At 36.0% G+C, this 20,934-nt stretch overlaps 2 pseudogenes; both read left to right on the plus strand.

The window, feature by feature from the left end:
- LOC140243495 (sulfotransferase 1C2A-like) overlaps positions 1-5,610 on the plus strand; it is an 8,588-nt pseudogene extending 2,978 nt beyond the window's left edge.
- Positions 5,611-11,424: 5,814 nt separating this feature from the next.
- Positions 11,425-16,380, plus strand: LOC140243496 (sulfotransferase 1A2-like; annotated as a pseudogene).
- The last annotated feature ends 4,554 nt before the right edge of the window (positions 16,381-20,934 follow it).

Below are 20,934 nucleotides of genomic sequence, written 5' to 3' on the forward strand. Positions count from 1 at the left end.
TCGGTCGTGATTTGGCAAAAAGGTGTATGTCTGAAAAATATCATGTTTTTGGTTTTTACCATTTGGGGGGTTTTCGATGCCGAAATTTTCATGTGACCAACTTTCGTAAGTCATCGATCATGCTGTGCAGTGCATGTAGAAGCCTGTACATAGTGTAATGGTGTGCTGTGTGACTGTAAGATCGGCTACCCATTACGCTATGCGTATGGGGCTGTTACCTAACAGACATTTAGTGGCAGTTACACACAAAGGTCTAGAGAAAGATGTGTCCCTGTCTTTGGAAATGATACTTGGATGTACTGCTCAAAGTGCTCAGTGGATGCAAACAGTTAAATGATCCTACCTGAATTTTCATATTTATTGAATTTATTGCAAAAATTGGGAGCAGCATGATAACTGCGTTTTTAAGAACAGATACATGATGTGCAAACAACTGCCTTTTTGTTTGCTAAAGCATTCAGTACAGAAAACAAACGAACCTTTTGTCGAAAAAAGGGGCACAAAGCTAAAAATAGAATGAATCATCTCATTGGAAGTAGAAGTTTTTGAAAAAAGGGAGGAGAAGGAAGAAGAAAAATTCTTCAGCTATAATCCTTAACCATGCATATCCATGAGACCATGTTTTGTTAATATTCAGACTCTAGGGGGAGTTGTAATTTGCGCACATTTTTCTATGTTTGATGAACAAGTTGTGCATCCTGATAGTTTTCTTTATTGTTATTTTTTAAATCTTTTTGTAATAATGAAGTAAAGATTGTCAAGAGTTAACATTTGATTAGAAATGGTCTCACATACACCCTTCTCCCTACAAAATCTCTGGTATATTTTGTTATCGTTTAATTTGGCAAAAAGGTGTATCTCTATACATACACCTTTTTGCCAACTTAAATGCACGATTTCTCACGGTGCATGAGAAGATACACCTTTTTGCCAAAATAGCGTGGGTTGCAGTCCCTGTAAACGTGATTTGGCAAAAAGGTGTATCTCTATGCATACACCTTTTTGCCAAGTTAAATGCATGATTTCTTACGGTGTATGTGAAGATACACCTTTTTGCCAAAATAGCGTGGGTCGCAGACCCTGTAAACGTAATTTGGCAAAAAGGTGTATGTCTCTAAACATGCTAAAAGTGCTAATTCTGAAGTATTCTTTAAAGTTAGATGCAAGAAAATTATCAGGAAATGAAATTTGAAGTGTATACAAAATCATGGAATTGAATCCCTGAGCGTTGCACAGTTTAGGTGGCTTCTACGTTCAAGGAAACTGCCAAAACTTTAAAGTCAATTTTCTCGGCTTTGTAGTCGCTGTAAAACGGCAGACATACACCTTTTTGCCAAATCACGACCGCACTGTCTTCCCGACTGGCTGCCCGTGGACATCAGATCAGACGACCCCAAAGTTAAGGTCATCTACGTGGTAAGAAATCCAAAGGACACCGCAGTGTCTCTCTACCACTTCTGTCGCTTGCTTCGGTATCTGCCGTCCTACGAGACTTGGGATATCTTCTTTGAGGAGTTCATCGCCGGAAGAGGTTAGTGACGTTACGTTTACGAGTTAAAGGTACACCAGAAGTGCAAAATATGTTTCCAACAAGAAGTTCAAGATGATAGCCATACGATCGTTCTCCTATAGGATAAATTTTGAGATGGGGAGGATTGATCAAAGAGAGATACCTTCATACGCATTACCCTCCTTGAGTTTATTCAAATGTATCAGTCATCAACAAGCTTTGCAAGTGTAAGTGAAAACAAAACTCATATTGAAAGAAGCAATATTATGTTTGAGAGATTAAGAATCACCAAAATTTTTGTTCCCCTCCTCGTACTATCTATGTAGTTATGGGATGATCCACTTTAGATTTTTGACACTATGATAGCTAATCTATTTTTGTTTTATTTGATACCATGGATAATGTGCCTAACATTATAATCTTTGACTAAACACTTAAACACAATTTGCAACATTTGAATAGTTTTACTTGTAAATTTCCAGTTGATGGTCTAAATGTCATGTTGTCGTTGATTTTTCCTATTTTAGCGATAACCGGATCCTGGTTTGAGAACGTCCTACCCTGGTGGAAAAGAAGAAATCACCCTAACGTGCTCTTCAAGTTCAAGTTCAAGTTCAAGTTTATTTAACCAATTCATTAAACATTTGACATTTTACAAAAGGATACAGCATTAAGAATAATGAATGGTTTGGGACCCCAAAAGAAGCAGAGCTTGTAAAAAAGGGGTCCCGGATAAACATATAAAACAAAGCAAAACATACTAAAGTTTTAAACATATTAACAAGAAGTATAATAGTAACATATTTACATAGGACAGATGCAACACAAGCACGCACACACACATACACACGCACACACACACATTCAATCACACAAACACGTGTCACAAAAACGCTCATGCACATACATATAATTCACATGAAATTGCAGAAAGATACTTTCTATTTTACTATACTTTTAAATTCAGCTTCCTTGATCAATTCTTGTTTTACAAATTTCCCTCAAGATAGATGCGACATGTACGTTTAAAGTTGGATAGTGATGAGGCTGACCTAATTCTCAATGGCAAATTATTCCATTCTCTAATACAAACATATACAAATGAATTTTGGGCAGTTTGAGTTCTTGCAAAGGGTTGAAGACATGAAGAAGGTATGGTGTGATTACATTAAATGCTAGGTAGTAATACGATCCAGTCATTTTATTTGAATGTATTTTGCCTCAGGACAATTTGAATCCATTTAATAATTTGACGTACTTAGTGTTGAAAGATGAACATTTCGTGATCCATTTGAGATAAATTCTGTCCTTGAAAATATAACGATAATGCACTATGAATACTTCCTTTGAGATGTTGAGTATGATTTCAAGAGAAAAAGGAGAAAGAAGAAAGGCAGATCTGTGCTTCTAAACGAGAATTACAGTACACAGTACAGGGAACTGCAGATTTATTTTGTTGCAAAATATCAGATATACCAGAGTATTCTTATATTAAAATCACTCTGAGAATGATCGCACAAAAGAAAAGAATCAATATATAAATGTTCAGGTGATATACATCAGAATAACAATGCAATCACTTACACATGCTGCAGTAGAATGGAGTCATCACAAGCTCCTTGTAATCTCCTGAAAATGTCCACAGATGATATGTCTGATGCACAGATGACTGATCATCGATGCACCGATGAAATGATCCCTCAAAAGTAAATCAGTAGGCCCAGGTTACTGTAATCCAAAGTATAAAATCGAAAGTATAAATCCACAGCGACTCGTATAAAATCCAGACGTAATGTCGACCGAGTCCAGTTGATGCGTGACTGATAATCCAGCGAATGATATCCAGCGAGGAATCCGGCCCGTCACCGCCTCAATGTAGTATTTGTCCATAGACATGAGACTGTAGTCGGTCACCAATATAGGCGAATCAGTTCTCCGCAGGCAATATGTCTCCCAGACCTTATCTCCACAAATATACCAGATCAGCAGGTAACACAGGACTGACTATAACAAGTCGCTTCAGAGCCAGAATTGACGTAACTCTCAGAGCAGAGGTGTTAGGTACTCTGCCGTCATCAGAATTTCTGTGGCTTATATAGTTACCTTCACCCTTTCTGGAAGGTTCTGAAATTCTCTCCAACCTGGGGTTATATACTTTTACTTTCAAGAGCCTTCCAGATGCCCTAACTCACTGTGTGTCTAGTTACGTGCATAGCATCATGCCTAAAATAACTACCAATCACATTGGGCTACAAGGACAGTGTATGTATTGCATCACTTAGCAAAATGTGTTGGCACTTCCTAGAACATTCTGGATTGAGTGAGTTCTTCCCTTTGACATGCATACACGGTAGCTATGCCACGTAGAAACTTCTCCACTAATCTGGTCAACCTGTATGTACATACGGACATTAGAGCAAGCATTGTTACATCATAAATCTACTTGTGTGTACATTCATGACAATAATTATGTAATGTTTTGTGGGTTTGCGATGATTGTGAAGAAAATTAAGTTAAGTCACATGGCTCAACGGGTCGAAACAACAACAACAACAACAACAACAACAAACAACAACAAAAAGCACATGGAGTATGTCCAAAATTCAACCTACATCAAAAGCTTAATAAAATACAAAAGAAATTTGAAGGATTAGTGGATAACTTTGTTTTGAAAGCACGTCTGGCAGGTCCCCTATTATATTAATTGTCCACGATTAAACAAACAAGTTAAAAAGCTAAAACGAAGAGTGCTACGAGAACTCAAAATTGAAAAGAATTTTTATTTCTTTAAATCTTCACTATCTCAAGCTTACGCTTTTAAGTGGCATCATGGAGGTGGCTCCATGGTGACATCAAGGATGAAGGCAGTCCAAATGATTTCTTTACTCTTCACTGAGAAACAGCGCGAGTGTTAATGACATTCCTTTCCTCTGACCTTCACCATCGAATGACGATAGAAATATAACGCATACTCACCTGCTGATAGAACCAGTTCCCTAGACGTATCTGAGCATAATTGAAATACCTGTTTTTATGTGCAGGAGTATTGCTACAAAATACATTATTGTAATTAATCAGGATCATCGAGGGGCGGTAGAACAGGTGGCCAGCTTCACGGGGAAATCCCTCTCCGATGACGTCATAGATCGGATCGTTGAGGCCTCCACCTTAAGTGCGATGAAGAAGAGCAAAAGTTCCAATCCTGACTCACTCATCACTTCAGGTGGCCTGGCTACGAGCAAAAACACCATGAAAAGTGGATCGTCATTCATGAGGAAAGGCATACACCGTCTGTTATGTTGTGAAACTTTTTTTGTTCTGCTCAGGGACAATAATTCAAAATAGTATAAGTAGTTTTCAATTCGCCGAATTGGGCAGTTCATGTTCACCTGCACTAAGGAAATATATTTACCTTACAGACCACTAGCCACGTACAAGGGTTCATTATTTACTGGTATCCTCAGATTAAAGGCACCTTTAGGTAATGGAAGAGATTTTTACACTCCAAGAAATCACAAGTGCTGATCCTTTTGACTTTAACCTTGTTTAAAAGTTGTAATACACACAATTATGCCTTGTTATCAGAGACGTTTTTTGATAAGGGATAACACATGTGGATGCTCTGTATACAGCAGTTAACTACAGTTAGAGTTTAACATGACAAATAACGTCTCTGCTGAGTCGTTATTATTTAGTATTGCCGTTTCTCGTTTATGTCCAACTGAAATGTAGTGTATTGCAATATTTATGTGTTTTTTTTTCCTTACGACCAAACTCGGTGTTTGGAAGGGGTAAATAAGGCACTACCCTCCTTAGGAAAAAAAGGAATACTGTGATAAGTAAAAAAAAAAAAAAAAAGTGAACGTTGGTGCAAAATTAAGGATACTTCATGCAAGAAAAGTCTAGAATTTTCTCCTGTTGTACGTAACACTGTTCAAGGAAAATGACAATAATCTTTGTAAATGACTGTTTTGCTATACATCTTGTTGGGTGCTATCGGAGACTGGCAGAATTATTTCACAGTTGACTAGAACCGCCGATTTGATGAACTCTACGCCAAGGAAATGGCAGGCACCGGACTCGGATTTCAATTTGAATGAAAATTTCAATGAACGATTTTTTTTTCTTTCTTTAATTCCCTTCAATGCTGTAAACGTTCCATTGATTATATGACCGTATTTTTTTTTTTTGACAATCTATCCTATTATATTCGTTACTTATTTTGCCGAAGGGTGTACCATGTGGAAGATCCACACTAACAGCAGTTGTATTATGTTAGATGTGAAACTATTTTTTCAAAATCAAGTGTCAAAGATTTTCATTTGAATTTCTTAAACAGCGGTTAATCTGTCCATGGTAACAAAACATTCACTGAACCGCTGAAACCATATTCAATGACAAGAGAAAAAAAAGTATGAGAGAATCTTAAATGCAACTATATCGAACATCATTTCATTTCATTTCAATAATGTATTGTCCATATCATGGATATTTGTTTTATCACATGCCTTTCACAAATGATATACATACAATTACACAAACAACATTTAAATGACAAAACATAAGAGAGGCATTGGAATTTCTACAAATCGGTCTATATATGATATCGAATATTTATGTAGGGTATAAGCTACATCTGCAAAAATACAATGATAATTAAATGTAATTCAAACACTCTGGTAGGAACAACTCTGGCTGTATTCTTTCAAAACAAATCATGTCCCGTGATGTCAATAATTAGAGAACCTGTATTTGAGGTACAAAATAAAATACTTTTGTTTCGCTATTCTTTGAATAATGTGGGTTTTTCTTTCAAAAAGAAGTGCAGCAGTCATGATGCTATTAAATGTTGTGCATATTCTTATCATGTAATTTGTGTCGTCACGCTTTGAATGTATTTTACGTAATGTATTTCTAGTTAAAGGGGTGGCAATAGGACTAATAACTGATAAATGAGGGGAAATAAAATGCAGGAATCGAAATATCAATGTAGTCTTATTGTATGGCATATTCTTCCACACGAAGCTGGTGCATGAAAGATAGTACGATCATGCGACACAATTTCGAGTATTTCAATCTGAAGGTTTATTTTTTCTGTACACTCACATAACCGCCTCCTGCTACGAAAGGGGCTACAGTGCTTGAATCTTCATAGTTACAGCAGAAAGAAGTTCAGATCATTCAACTTTTAAAGTAAACTATCTTGTTACAGTGCACTACCGTATTTACGAACACGGTTATAAGGTAATTTTCGTTACAAGTTATACAACGAAGTGAAAATTCAGGTCACATAATTATCATCTTTTTATCTTTATATACTTTATTATTCGCTTGCAGCAAAATTTTGATATAACGAAAGAAAATTTCCCGTCCCGAGGACTTCGTTACAGTGGGAGTGGACTGTACTGTGGACTGTACGTTTATACGCAATAGTTGTCCAATACACTAATACACCCTGCAAAGCACATCTATTATAAAACGGTTATATCATTTCTTTAAGGTAAATTCTCGATTAAACTACAAAGGGTAGTCCATAATAGGTTCTTACAATCTATTTGGAAGGATACTGTCATGTCTGCCACGACTTCTAGGTAAATTTAACTTTTTACGATGCCTTGTTTGTAAAGTAAAATTTGTTTCAAGTAGTAATTGCATGTTAAAGGGCGTGTACAGTTCTGGTTGAGGTGAGGATTTAGCTTTTAACGTTTTGCAAGATATTCAGAAACCACTCTATGAGATGTCAAAGAGCATGCAATTCTAAGGGGTATCAAAAGTTTATTTGATGAAAATCGGTTTTGAAATGGCTGAGATATCCAAAAACAAGGTGAAACAAAGAGATCGTAATAAAAGGTGTGGCCTACCGTCTTTTATTATTATCGCCTTTTTTGGATATCTCAGCCATTTGAAAACCAATTTTCATCAAATAAATGTTGAATCCTTCTTAAAATTATATGCTCTTTCATATTTCATAGGAGGTTTCTCATTATCTCACTTAGGAATGTTCAAAACAGGAATCCCCACCTCAACCAGTACTATACAGTCCCTTTAATGTTATTACTGGACTCCATACCGTTTTTAGAGAGTAACTACGAGAGTGAATAATTATGTTATAGTATGATTATGACATGCATATAAATCATGTAATATCATTTTCTGAAATTCTGCTTTGTTACAATAAAATCGGGAATAATGAACTTTTTAACTGAAATAAAATAAAAGAATGTTCTCAATATTTTCCTTCTTGTTTCATATTTTCATTATGTGTATTATATATATATATTCTATTTGAGTCATGATGTCTATCTCTTTTCGAAAGTGAGAGATTTGTTAAGTCATTTTCCAGCCCAACATTTAAGCAACCTGCATGTTCCAGAGTCATTTTGTTCAAATACTTTTATATTTCACCTTCTTAGACATTAGAAATATTTAGTTTAGAGGTTGATGCCTCTTTGATTAGTCCAACCATGTATTTTATGTAGAAACATATCTATATGAAAGGAATGAAAACAAACATATTGTTCATTCAAATGTAATACGTAAATCTAGTCAGTTTAATGACTTTTAAATGCATCGCTTTCGAATTTTCATGAATGTTAGACCTCCATTGCCATAGGGTAAAATCTGGTGTGGACTAACGTGAACAGTATTTTGTTGTTGCTGACGCGCATCACAACAATGGAATGAAGAAATAGGCCCAGACATAAGCACATGACTATCCAAACGGAATTATCCACTAATTTTGCACCCTCGAATTTTGCCTATAGAATGTATCACATCAGCACTACCAGTAATTAAGAGTGAGTGGTTACAAAATTTGCCCTTTTCACTGTTTCCTTGTGTTTCCATGTTTGTATACTTTATTTTCATTTCATTCTTTTGTGTTTGTCTTCTGGAAACGTTTTTCGTACGTATTTTGTCCATAGTGTCGTAGCTCGTAACACTGTAATTACAAGAATCTTAATTTGTAATTTGTAACAGTTACGTGTACTTCTTGAAATTATTATTATTTTATTATTTTTTCTCTATTTTAAGCTCACCTGAGCCGAAGGTTCTGTCGAGCTATTGCGATCACTCACCGTCTGGCGTTCGCCGTCCTGCGTCAGTAGTACCTCGTGCCTCGTGCCTCGTGGGTAAACTTTTTACATTTAACCTCCTCGTTGAAAACCCCATAACGGATTTTCACCAAACTTGGAAGGTAACATTCCTAGGGAAATAGAATGTCAGTTTGTTCAAATAAACATCATATCATGCTCTCCCAAGGGCCCCGGGAGACCCAAACCGCCCAATTTAAAAAGTGAAAAATAAAAAGTAAAAGATACAAAAGTGCTAGAGCTATGGAAATGCTACAGGTTAGTACATTGATGACTGTAGTTTCAAGTTTGCTCATGGCGGGATGGGGATGGTGATGGAAGGGTCCAAATTAGGGTCTACATTGTATATCTTAATATAATTCTTGAAAATACCATGATGGTTATTTACCTCAGCAGGTAGCATCCCTAGGGGGATAGGATATCATCTTTTGGAGAAAAAAAATACCCAAATTAAGGAATCTTTGGAAATTTTCTCTTAAACAAGAGTGACCAAAGTATTGAGGTAAGGTAGAACTTTGTGTTTCCCCAAATTAGTGACTGTACTTTCAAGTTTGTGGCAGATCGAGAGATGAGCTGGAGGGGTAAGACGATGGAGACCAAATTTAGGTCAATCTTAACATTTTCATCTTCTTTTTCATGGCACATTGTCAGATTTTACCCCCCCCCCCAAAAAAAAACACAAACAAACAAACAAACAAACAAAACAAACAAACAAACAAACAAAAAACTGGCAGGGATTGTCACCAGGCTTACAGAATATGTAAAATATCCAAATGAAAACCATTCACCTCCTGGGGGCTCCAACTGACACGATGCCCGCAAAATGGATAGGGGTGGGGAGACAAAGCCCCCCCCCCCCCCCCATTTAAGTAAATTTGGGGAATCTTCTTTCTAGAACCAGAAGAGAGAAGACAAAACATGTACAGTCCTATGAGTTTTTAAATTTGTTCCTACAACACAGTTTCTTCTTCTTGATGAAAACACTTCAAATTTGCCATCAAACCCAATGCGTCATCACAACGCTGACAATTATAAACTTTATACAAGGACCCTAGATTTCCATATTTTAAAAGAAAGCAAAAACTGGAAATACTCTGAATTAATACGTTAGTGAATGAATTTTCAAGGTTGTTTATAGTAGATCCTAGTCTTGGATGGGGGTTTATGGGCGGGGGCAGATTTTTGCATTTAAGTATTTTTTTTTTTTTTTGGGGGGGGGGGGGGGGGGCAAAGTCAAATTTTGTAAACAGAGTGTACTTGGCAGGAGTTTTTACCAGTGTGGCACCTGGATTATGTAAATGGCATCATTCCCCATTGAAGCCCTCAAATGCTGCCCTGCCCCAAGTATGCAGTGTTCTCAGATAGTAGTCTGCAAAAATGCTTGAACTTGCGATACTCGGGTGAGCGCGAGAACTCCCTGATCTCTTGCTGTTTTGCTAAATTACCATAAACTCACATGAAATATCAGAGGTTAAATTATGCATAAGGGCTGTATCTTTCAATCTCTATGCCTATAATTATTTCCGAGAGTATTTTTTTTTTTTAATCTAGGTGTTGGTATGAAATTCACTAGTGTAACTATTTAGCAGGAACCTGAGCATTCAACAATTTCATTTTTCTGAGTAGTTCAATGCCAATTTCAACCATCTTATCGTATACCTTTATACAAATATCTTTAAGCTTATTGATGCAAAATAATAGCAGTTCGCGTTTTCGGTGTAAAATTGGTGTATGCATGGCACACACAGAATTTTGTTGCAAATGGAGGATATATTATTAATGTGATAACCACATTCACTACTGTCCAACATTTCTCCTGCATTTGTATTGTGATAGGTGACTCTTACTTAGGGTAGATAAAACCCTTATGCTCATAGTTGAGAAAAAAGAATGAAGATGGCAGAATTTACCTTACCAAGAGCCGGTATCCAAACCATCTTTGCCGGTCAAGTAAGTGAGCTGCTAGCCATGAATCAAAACTATGTCTTCTTTTCGGTTGTGAGTGACCATACGAAAACAGCTCACCTGCCACGGATAACGGCTTAAAAAAAAACGAAAAAAAACCCCCTTCTATTACTCTCACATACGTCAGTGAGTTTACCACTTTTGTTGATGAGCGGTGCATCTTTTTTTTTTTGAAAGTATTATGCAACAGTTTCATGGGACAGATTTCTCAAACACTGCAGGAACTGACATTCTAAACGTTGAAGTGGCTACTGCTTGTGTAAAAATGCACACGTTATAAATTGAATCACTATTAAAGCCTCAAAGCCCTCTCTTTTCCAGGGATTTTAGACTGTGTGCACACTACTGTATCTGTTAGGTTTTCCGTGTGTACAAAGAGTCAAGTGCTTGAAGTTCTTAGACCGAGTCTCAGACCAAAAAAAAAAAAAAAAAAGAATCATACTCTTATTCCCTTAAAAGAGAGAGAGAGAGAGAGAATGATAGAGACAGAGAAGGCGGCAGAGATACATAGAGCAGAGAAAGAGAAGTGTTCATAATAATTTCATTTTGTGTGCGTTATGAACGTGTGAGAAACTTCTTCAAAGACGAGTCATTTACCATGAAACATTTGAATGGAGAACAGAAAAAAAAAAAGAACAGCGTGCAAACAATAATGGTAGTCCTCCAGGAGTAGCAACATAAGTCTATACTAGTACCCCGGCTTTTCAACGCTATTTATCCTGGGGCGTTGAAATACAATTGGCAAGTGACAAAAAAAAATGGGAAAGAAAAACATACCGTCTATTCTCCACTGGATAATAGTTCTCGACATAATACAGCCGCATGTACATTCCTGGTAACAGTGAAGTGAACCGAAGCATGGCGAAAGGTATGCAGGGCCAAGTGCATTTCCACAACAGACGACCTGGTTCAAAATGGCGTCCGCTTGTTCTGCAGGTAAAAACAGCGACATTCAATATCAATCGTATTTTGATAACGACCTAAATGTTAACATGTTTATATGTGTGTTCCAATAGCAATAGTTCTCTAGCAAGCAGCACTCGATCAGTGTTAAGAAACTTTCTGTATCATCATCGATGCAATGTATAGGTTTGTAAAAAACAAACAAACGTGAACTTGTATCTATCTCTACATATGCCTATACATAATATACACGCATATAATCTCATGCAATAACTTTCAAGTCAATGGTCATCTGCATGTATTGTTTACTCAGAGGAGTCAGTCGACAAACTTTCCCACACCATATCCTTCGAGGTACCAGCCTCTGTCTTAGACACCTGTTACGAGTATCGCGGGGTGGTCATGCCGAATCATATGTCAGTGCAGTGCATGAAAGCCTTGGCAAATTTTGAGGTCCGTCCGGATGATACTTTTATCATCAGCTACCCAAAGGCAGGTGAGACACTCTCATTAGCATGACGTTTCTTTAATCAACATGTAACCCGATGACTATATTTACTTGCTGTGATATTCTTCTTGACAAAATTTCTTTCTGCAGTATGTTCGTATGTTCCTCTTCATTCTCTATTAAATGCACTATACAGTATGTTTACCAGTGAGTATACATTGCACATGATACACACGCCCACATGTGTATCTATCTTCAAAGTTTACAATAAAAATAAAAAAAAAGAAAGAAGTAGAGCCTTCTTATTGAACGAAATATCGATTCGCCGTTTTCCCACTAGGCACCCACTGGTTACAGCAGATACTACTGCTCATTCGGTGTGGAGGCGACATGTCGAAACTTGGAGAGAGGCACATGATGACCATGGTTCCCTTCCTAGACATGCTTGACGTCGTAAACTACACTGACGTGAGTGCATGAAAACAAACAAACGAACAAACAAACGACAAACAGCTCTCATGGGGGGGGGGGGGGGGGAGTGGCTTATTCGCTGCAAGTCAATAATCCTAGACGTATGACATACAGTAACACTGTTTGTTACATGGGTTGCAACACCTTTTCTACTAATCATAATCGTCTGATTTTCTCGCAAAAACTGCTGATGATTCAGCAATCAGAAACATGATTGCCTCGCTTGTCTTTGTTTGAATATTCATTCGGACACCACAAATTCACCCTGTAATGTAATAGGTTCTCTTCGGAATACAACTTAAGGAACTTTTCAGGTCATATTATTTATATACCACCCAGGATTTTCTGTGCATGATATTCTCGTTTTTACAAATTATGTCTTATCTTCTAAAGTCATGTTAATTTCCAGGAAAATCTGGAACGGTCTGTCAGTTAACTGCCTTAACAATATGAACAGGTATTGATATTGACTTGGCCAAGTAATGAAATTAACAACGAAACTGAATAAAGCAGGTGTAGAATATACCGGTAGATTACCTGCTTAAAAAATAAACAAACAAACAAACAAACAATCTAACCTTGAAATACCCTGTTGTAAATATATGCAGTGCACTCCCATTATAGCGAACACGGTTATACCGAAACTCCGGCTATAACGAAGTAAAAATAAGGGCCGTTGTATGCAGTGCACTCCCATTATAACGAACACGGTTATACCGAAACTCCGGTTATAACGAAGTAAAAAAAAAATATTTATTAATAAATAAAAAAAAAATGTATTTTTATTGATTATTTGTTCAGTTATAACGACAGTCCACCAATGAGTGTTAGTATATTCATGCCGCTGTGGATGTTTAGTTTGTGTTGATGTCATTCATTTTGTTCAATCTGCTCCAAATTTTGAATACTTATCATTGTGGTACATTATTTTCTTTTCAGCTGAACGAAGCTCCTATGATATCAGGCTTTGCCAAAAGAATGCCGTCCCCTCGAATACTAAAAAGTCATGGCCAGAGTGACTGGCTCCCAGCAGAAATCAGAACGGAAGATCCCAAAGTGAAAGTCATCTACGTGGCGCGAAACCCCAAGGACACCGCAGTTTCTCTTTTCCATTTCTGTCTGTTGTTATGGCGTCTGCCAACATACGAATCTTGGGATATCTTCATCGAAGAATACATGGCTGGTAGAGGTTAGTATCAGAAGGCACATAAGTTTGTGCTACAAAACAAAACCGTATGATTTTGCACTTGTTTATGTATATAAAGGAACAATGGATCACTAGCTGTTTTTTTTTTTTTTTTTTTGTTTGGTCAAATATCAGAAACGTTTGTAGTCTGTCACTTAAAGGTTCAAATATTGGTTCTAACGTGCCCTATCGATTGTGAACTGTTGCAGTACCTTTCGGGTCGTGGTTTGAGAACGTCCTTCCTTGGTGGGCGAGACGAAATCATCCAAACGTGCTCTTTGTTAAGTACGAAGACATGAAGAAGGTAAGATATCTTTATTTTCTTTCTCTCTAGGGCGAAAAATCATTAATTATAATAATAATAATAATAATAATAATAATAATAATAATAACAATAATGATAATGATAATAATATTAATAATAATGATAATAATAATAATAATGATAATAATGATAATAATAATAATAATAATAATAATAACAATAATAACATTAAGGCGAGATTTTGTGAAGACGTATTTACTTATATCTTGGAATCAGTGGAAATCAAGACACGAGACGGAATATCCCAAGGTTTGTTCCACAACAATTATTGATACAACTGATTAAATCATATAAATATTCTGGGCAGATATCACTGAAACTAAAATATATTTCTGTTAAAACAGGGATTAACTATATTTTTTGATTTCATATTCAGATTAATGATAAAAACTCGTATAAGCTTATACATTCTCTTTTGCTGTATGCTGCGGATTACAATACCAAACTATCAAAAAAAGTCTGTTTGCATCAGAGTATAAGAAATGGCCGTATTTTAATTCTGATTCTACACATTCTAGAACCATCGTGGAGTGGTGGAACAGGTGGTCCAGTTTATGGGAGAGTCCCTCACCAATGACGTCATTGATAGAATTGTTGAAGCCTCTACCTTCAGTGCGATGAAGGAAAGCCAACAATCGAATCCTGACACCATACTCAGAAAAAGTAACGATGTCTTCAAGGCAAGCAGAAGAGCGGCGCTTCCTTCATGAGAAAGGGTAGGCACTCTAGAAATAACCATCGGAATTAGGTATAGGAGAGAAGTTCTTCTTTAGTTTTGTTTTGTTTTGTTTTTGTTTTTGTTTTTTGTTGAAATGTATTCCCTGCATGCGTTGAAATTGCAGTAGTCATGGTAGTTGTAGTGAAATTTGAAGATAAGAAAAAAAATGTAACCAAGGATTACGATAATCATATGTTTGGACTCAATTTAAAGGATAATTAAAATCAGCAATGGTAACTGACACAAAATTGAAACAAAATTTCCGTGTACGTAATTACATGAAACAACTACAAAAAATTTTCTACAAAAAAAAGTTTCTTTCCCTCTCTCTCTTGATCATAAAATTATATAATTCTTCAATTTTGCCTCACATATTGTATTCAAAGATTGTATGGGGAAATTGTAGTATTACTAAACTGAATCCATTGTATTTACTCCAAAAGCGTGCCATTCGCATCATTACTAATTCTACATATTTATCTCATACACATCCTTTATTTCATCGTTTCAATACTTTGAAGCTTCATGACATTCACATTTTACAAAGAAGTATATTCACGTACAAGTACGCAACAAATCAACTTCCCTCTTTATTTCACAATATATTTCACCTAAATTCGAATATACACAAATATCCAACTCACCGTTCGACAGACTTTCACCTTGTGAACCCCAAAACTGTTTTAGCTCAGAAATCAATTAGACGTTACGGTCCCGATGTCTGGAACAACCTACCTGATTAATTAAAGCAGTGTACTTCACTTTTTTTCCCTTTAAGGCTCATCTAAAAAAAAGTATCTGTTATCGAAATAAGTTTCAAATTAGTTGTCTTTGATTAATGTATTTCTTTCTTTTTTTCCCCCAAGTCTCAGTCAGCCCTGACCCATACAAAATGTTCTTCGATTTTTTCCATTCCCTCCCGTTCTTTTCATTGATAATAACTTTACAGGGGCACTTAAACCTTTCAGTAAAGCGCATACCTTACCCCCCAAATATGCACATTATATATATCATTCATTCTCTCTTGCACTGTCACCTGCACACACGACGCACTGTCACTCGCACACACCTACACCTCTATTGTCTATTATACCAGTAGTCAATGGTGCTGCGTGCTTTTTTTTTCTTTAAAGCGCCATGTCACTGTTTTTCTTGTCTTTTCCGTTGTTTTTTCTTTAGCAAAATGTGTTTCGTATATTAAGATTAAGAGTTTTATGAGTACATTATTATAATTGGTGTTGTATTATATTTGTATTACAGATAGGGCCTCATCCACGTCAAACTCTGCTTATGATGACGGTCCACTTTATTGATTTCTCCTTTGTTCATAAATACAGTATGTCTTGATATATTGTTTTGATTCATATGTCATTACAGACTGGTGTTGTTATGAAAATGACATTTCTTGTATTGATTTGTATGTTAAACTCCTATTTTTGCATATTCTGTATCGATTTGTTTTCATTTGTTATTGTATTTGATGAAAGAAAATGCAGAAATAAACCAAACCAACCAAACGTATATGAGTATATTGTATATAATAGATACATACCTATACTTTATATCATTATACTGTGATTTTAACAGACATATATTTTGATGAGTATGCTTTGTAACAGCATGACTGGTGATATATTCTGTTCGTCCGCTCAGGTTCTATTGGCGACTGGAAAAATTATTTCAGCGAAGATCAGAATCGACGATTTGACCAACTCTATGCGAAGAGGATGGCTGACTCGGATCTTGTGTTCCAGTTTGAATAACTGGACGGAGCTGTGAATTTTTGTGACACGTTTCCAAAAATTCCGAACATTTTCTAAAAAAAAAATGAAGTACAGTGTAACATCTAACGTTGTTATCAAATGTCCATGCGTATGCGTTTTCTAGATAGGGAAACCATTCATTTTGCTCCACTAAGGAGTTTTGAACGATTCGTACATTAGGAAGACAATTGACACATTTCGTTTCCGTAAACATACCATAGTGAAATATCTGCGAAGGGTTTCATCAGTTAACATGCGCTTTATTTATTTTGTCTGTGGGGATGTTCCACAAAGAATAACTTAAAAGTTAAGATCGACTTAAAATATGGTATGCCGCTGGTGTCTCTTTTCAGGTTTATGTACTGTTTTAAGAGTCCACTTTAAATTGGTATCAACATTACAGAAAAAAATATTTTTTTTTCCATTTTCATTTTGTTGAAAATATGAAAAAGTCTCAAAATTTCCATTCTTATATATTACTGAATCTACACGCAGTCTACCATAATTTTAAGTTGACTTTATAAGTTAAGATCGACTTAATTTGTAAAACAACCCCTGATCAAACAAATATTCACACTGCTGTCACTGGAAACCTCAGCTGGTGATCAAAAAGTTAAAAATGAATGATTTAGGTTCTCCCACCTGCGAAATTCATCTGTGGGTACATTTTGATTTAAGACTCAGCATCTTGTGACGATTTAGGACTTTGAAAACATACAGCCATGAGGAAAATTGGTGACAATTCTTAAATTCGTTATATTTTCTAAACGATTATATACTCACAAGAAATATCAAATATTCAATGTTGCGTCATTGTTGCTCGAATAGAAAGATTTCCTGTTCAATCTTATTTGTTTTTCTTTCTTATCTATCACGTGCTTATGAAGAGAAATACAATTATATTTCCGAGCAGCTAAATGTGCAAATATAGACTTTAGGTAGCAAGTATGATGACAACTGAAGGGAATTCTAAAGCAGATAGATATGCAGTGGATATAAGAACATGCAGCGTAAGTTATTAAACACATGAACGACAACTACAGGATATTTTCAGCTACGTGTTCTACGCGTTCAGTTTATTTATTTTACGGTCTGGATGATATTCTAGCTTTCCAAGACTGTTGTCTTGTTAACACTATCTGGCTGATTGCACCATTAAAAAGTACTGCATTAGAAATTCCAAGAGAGAAAAACTTAAAATGATTACATGTTGGGTAAATGCATGGAATCTTCACATCGCACTGAACAATACCTCTGTTGTTACGACCAAAATCACTCTGAGAATGATCGCACAAAAGAAACAATCAACTAATGTTCAGGCGGTTTATTAACAGTGATATTGTGGGTACAGACTCGTAATCGGTTTTCACATCAGTACAACAATGATCAATAAAACAATTATAAATCAGTAGTGCAATCACTTACATGTATCTGATATCAGGTAATCCTTTAATTGAAAAGGTCCAAATGCGATGTTCGATGCACAAATGAATAATCCTTGACGTGCCGATGAATAATTCCTCCAACGTAACTCCAGAGGCACAGGTTGCATTAATCCACAGTATAAATCCGGGGTAAAATCCGCGATATATGTCCACGGTATAATGTTCACAGCGAAACGTGCAGAATCCAAGCGTTATGACGACCACGTCCAGTTGATGCGTTGAATGATGATTCACTTTATAATGTCCAACGAGGAATCCAGCCCGTCACAGCTTTGCCGTAACAATGTCCGTTGACATTAAAATATGGAGTCTATCTCCAACGTAGGCAAATTAATTCTCTGCAGGCAAAATGTCTCCCAGGCCTTATCTTTACAAACACAATTTATATAGCAGGTCAGCAGGTAACACAGGACTGACTATAACAAGTCGCTTCAGAGCCAGAAGTGACGTAACTCTCAGAGCAGTGGTATTAGATACTCTGCCTACCTCAAAATTTCTCCGGCTTATATACTATCCATTCACCCCTTTCTAGTACATTCTGTAATTTTCTCCAACCTGGGGCTACACACTTCAATATTCTAGCAAGTCCAAGTTCCAGGAATCCTGGATGACTCACTGCCTAACTATGTGCATAACATCATTGCCAAAATTAACTACCAATCACATTGGGCTACAGGGACAGTGCCTCACTCAGCCAAATATGTAAGCACTTCCTAGAATTTTCTGGAATGGGTTAAATCATTCTAGATTGAGTGAGCTATAATGTATTTTTTCCTGTCACATGCATGTACTGTAGTTACATTGTATACCACCTAGAAAATTCTCCACTCATCTGGTCAGCCTGTATATACTATCTATATCATATAGAATATTCTCCATTAATCTGGTCATCCCGTGTACATACACATTAAAATAACCATGCATACAGCCTTGATACATGTACATAACTACTAATGTTTTTTTTGTTTGAAAAGATTTTATTTTCTGCATTTCATATTTTCTTTCAGAATAACAAAAATAACAAAGGCAGGTTCAATTACAGAAATACAATTCTGAAAATTATTGACATATTACATAGTAAATCATATTTTGTATGTAAAGACAAATGAAACGTTAAATAACATACAAAATGTTTATATGGCCAATAATGACTTAATTCACAGTACAATATATAATATATACATATGATGCAGAGGGCCGCCGTTATAAGCCGTGCTTGAACAGACGGACAGCCAGAGTTAAATTACCATTTTTTATTGTAGTACTTGAACACTAATACAGATGGGCCATGTTAAAGTGCGCGTAAATCCAGTTTTATACAATTACTTGGTAAACAGGAGTGGTGCCTGTGAGTGCGTGTGCAGGTGATGAAGCGCGAAAGTGTTGATGGTCAGCACTTCTAAGAAAATGATTGGATATGTTATAATATGGGCGAAGGGTCAAGCAGCAAAGTAAAAGAAAAGGAAAAGGGGGTGGACCAAATATTGCCTTGTTGTTGAGTATAAGAGGTACATGTTTAATGATTACTGTACCGTATGATATTGTGCCAAGAAATATTTCTTTGTATTTGCCTTAAAGGAATAGAGAGATGTGCACTGTTTTATGTGGAGAGGGAGTGAATTCCAAATATCAGGCCCGTTATGCCGAATTGATTTTTGAGCTAATAGGAGTTTAGGGTTATTCAAATGGAAATCATTACGATGGCGCGTGGGGTAAGCATGGACATCCCTGTTAAGGGAAAATGCGTTGTGGAAGAGTGGGAGTAGATTTTGCGTGTATTTGAACATAAATATAGCTGTTTGAAATTTGTGTATATCGTCAACTTTAAGAACTTTTAGTCTAAGGAATAATGGATCAGTATGTTCTAGATAATGTGAGTTGGTACATATTCTTATTGCCTTTTTCTGTAAAAGAAAAATAACATTTACTTTGGTTTTATTACAGTTTCCCCAGACAACATTACAATAATTAATGTACGGTAAGATTAATGCATTGTATAACATAATGAGTACTTTTTCCGTTACAAAATATTTTAATCTCCGAAGTATTCCAATGGCTTTGGATATTAATGTGGTTATATTGTCAATGTGGTTATTCCAATTTAAGTTGGAGTCAAGGGTTACCCCTAAGAACTTAGTTGATTTTTTTCCAATAATGGGCATACCATCAATAATAATGTTATTAGGCATTATCGATTGCAAATGTGAAGTACATGAATTGTATTGAAGTTTATAAAACACGTTTTATCTATATTTAGTGATAATTTATTGCATTTAAACCATGTAGAAATTTTTGCAAGCTCAGAATTAAGTATATCAACTAGTGTGTTTAAACAGTTGTGAGAGTAGAAGACACTGGTATCGTCCGCGAATAATACATAGGTGAGAAGGGTTGAGGAATTTATGATATCGTTGATATATATAAGAAAAAGTAGAGGTCCTAAAATGGATCCCTGTGGTACACCGCAAGTAATATATGACTTAAGCGAGGTACTTGAGGTAAATGTGTACATTTGTGACACTGTGAATTTAGGTCATAGAACACTGTATCTACGAAAATGCTGCTTCCTTTGACCACGTTCCACGTTTGTATTAATGTTAAAAAAACAAACAAACAAACAAGGAATACCTCCTCTGTTAAATGGCATCCAAAATGTGCAATCTTTGTTTACCGTCTTGCATTACGATTATAGCATGCATGCATCAGTATCTCACAGCCGTCTGTTACGTAAATTTTTCTCGTAGTGCATAAAAAGGGTAACAATACCACAACATAAAGATATGTAAAATGTTTTGTGTTTAGGGACCAGGTATGTGCTAGACTACATTTTTGTATTTCATTTTACCTGAATTAACTAATTTAATTTGTCGCAATGCGATTACACATGAACCCACTTGTACGTTTAGATTACAGGATATTCAAAGTCTGAATTATGAAAAGTACAGGAGGAAATGAATTTAAATGTGAAGTAGATCAACTGCTTTTAATTTGTTGCAATCTGCAAGACCACGATTATGCCGTATACGATTTACATGAAATTGACCTTTATAATGAATTATCATTTAAATTTGGAACCCACACTAAGTACAATATTTTCGAGCAATGGCTG

This window comes from Diadema setosum, chromosome 20 (genome assembly GCF_964275005.1).
Source record: "Diadema setosum chromosome 20, eeDiaSeto1, whole genome shotgun sequence".
Classification (NCBI taxonomy): Eukaryota; Metazoa; Echinodermata; class Echinoidea; order Diadematoida; family Diadematidae; genus Diadema; species Diadema setosum.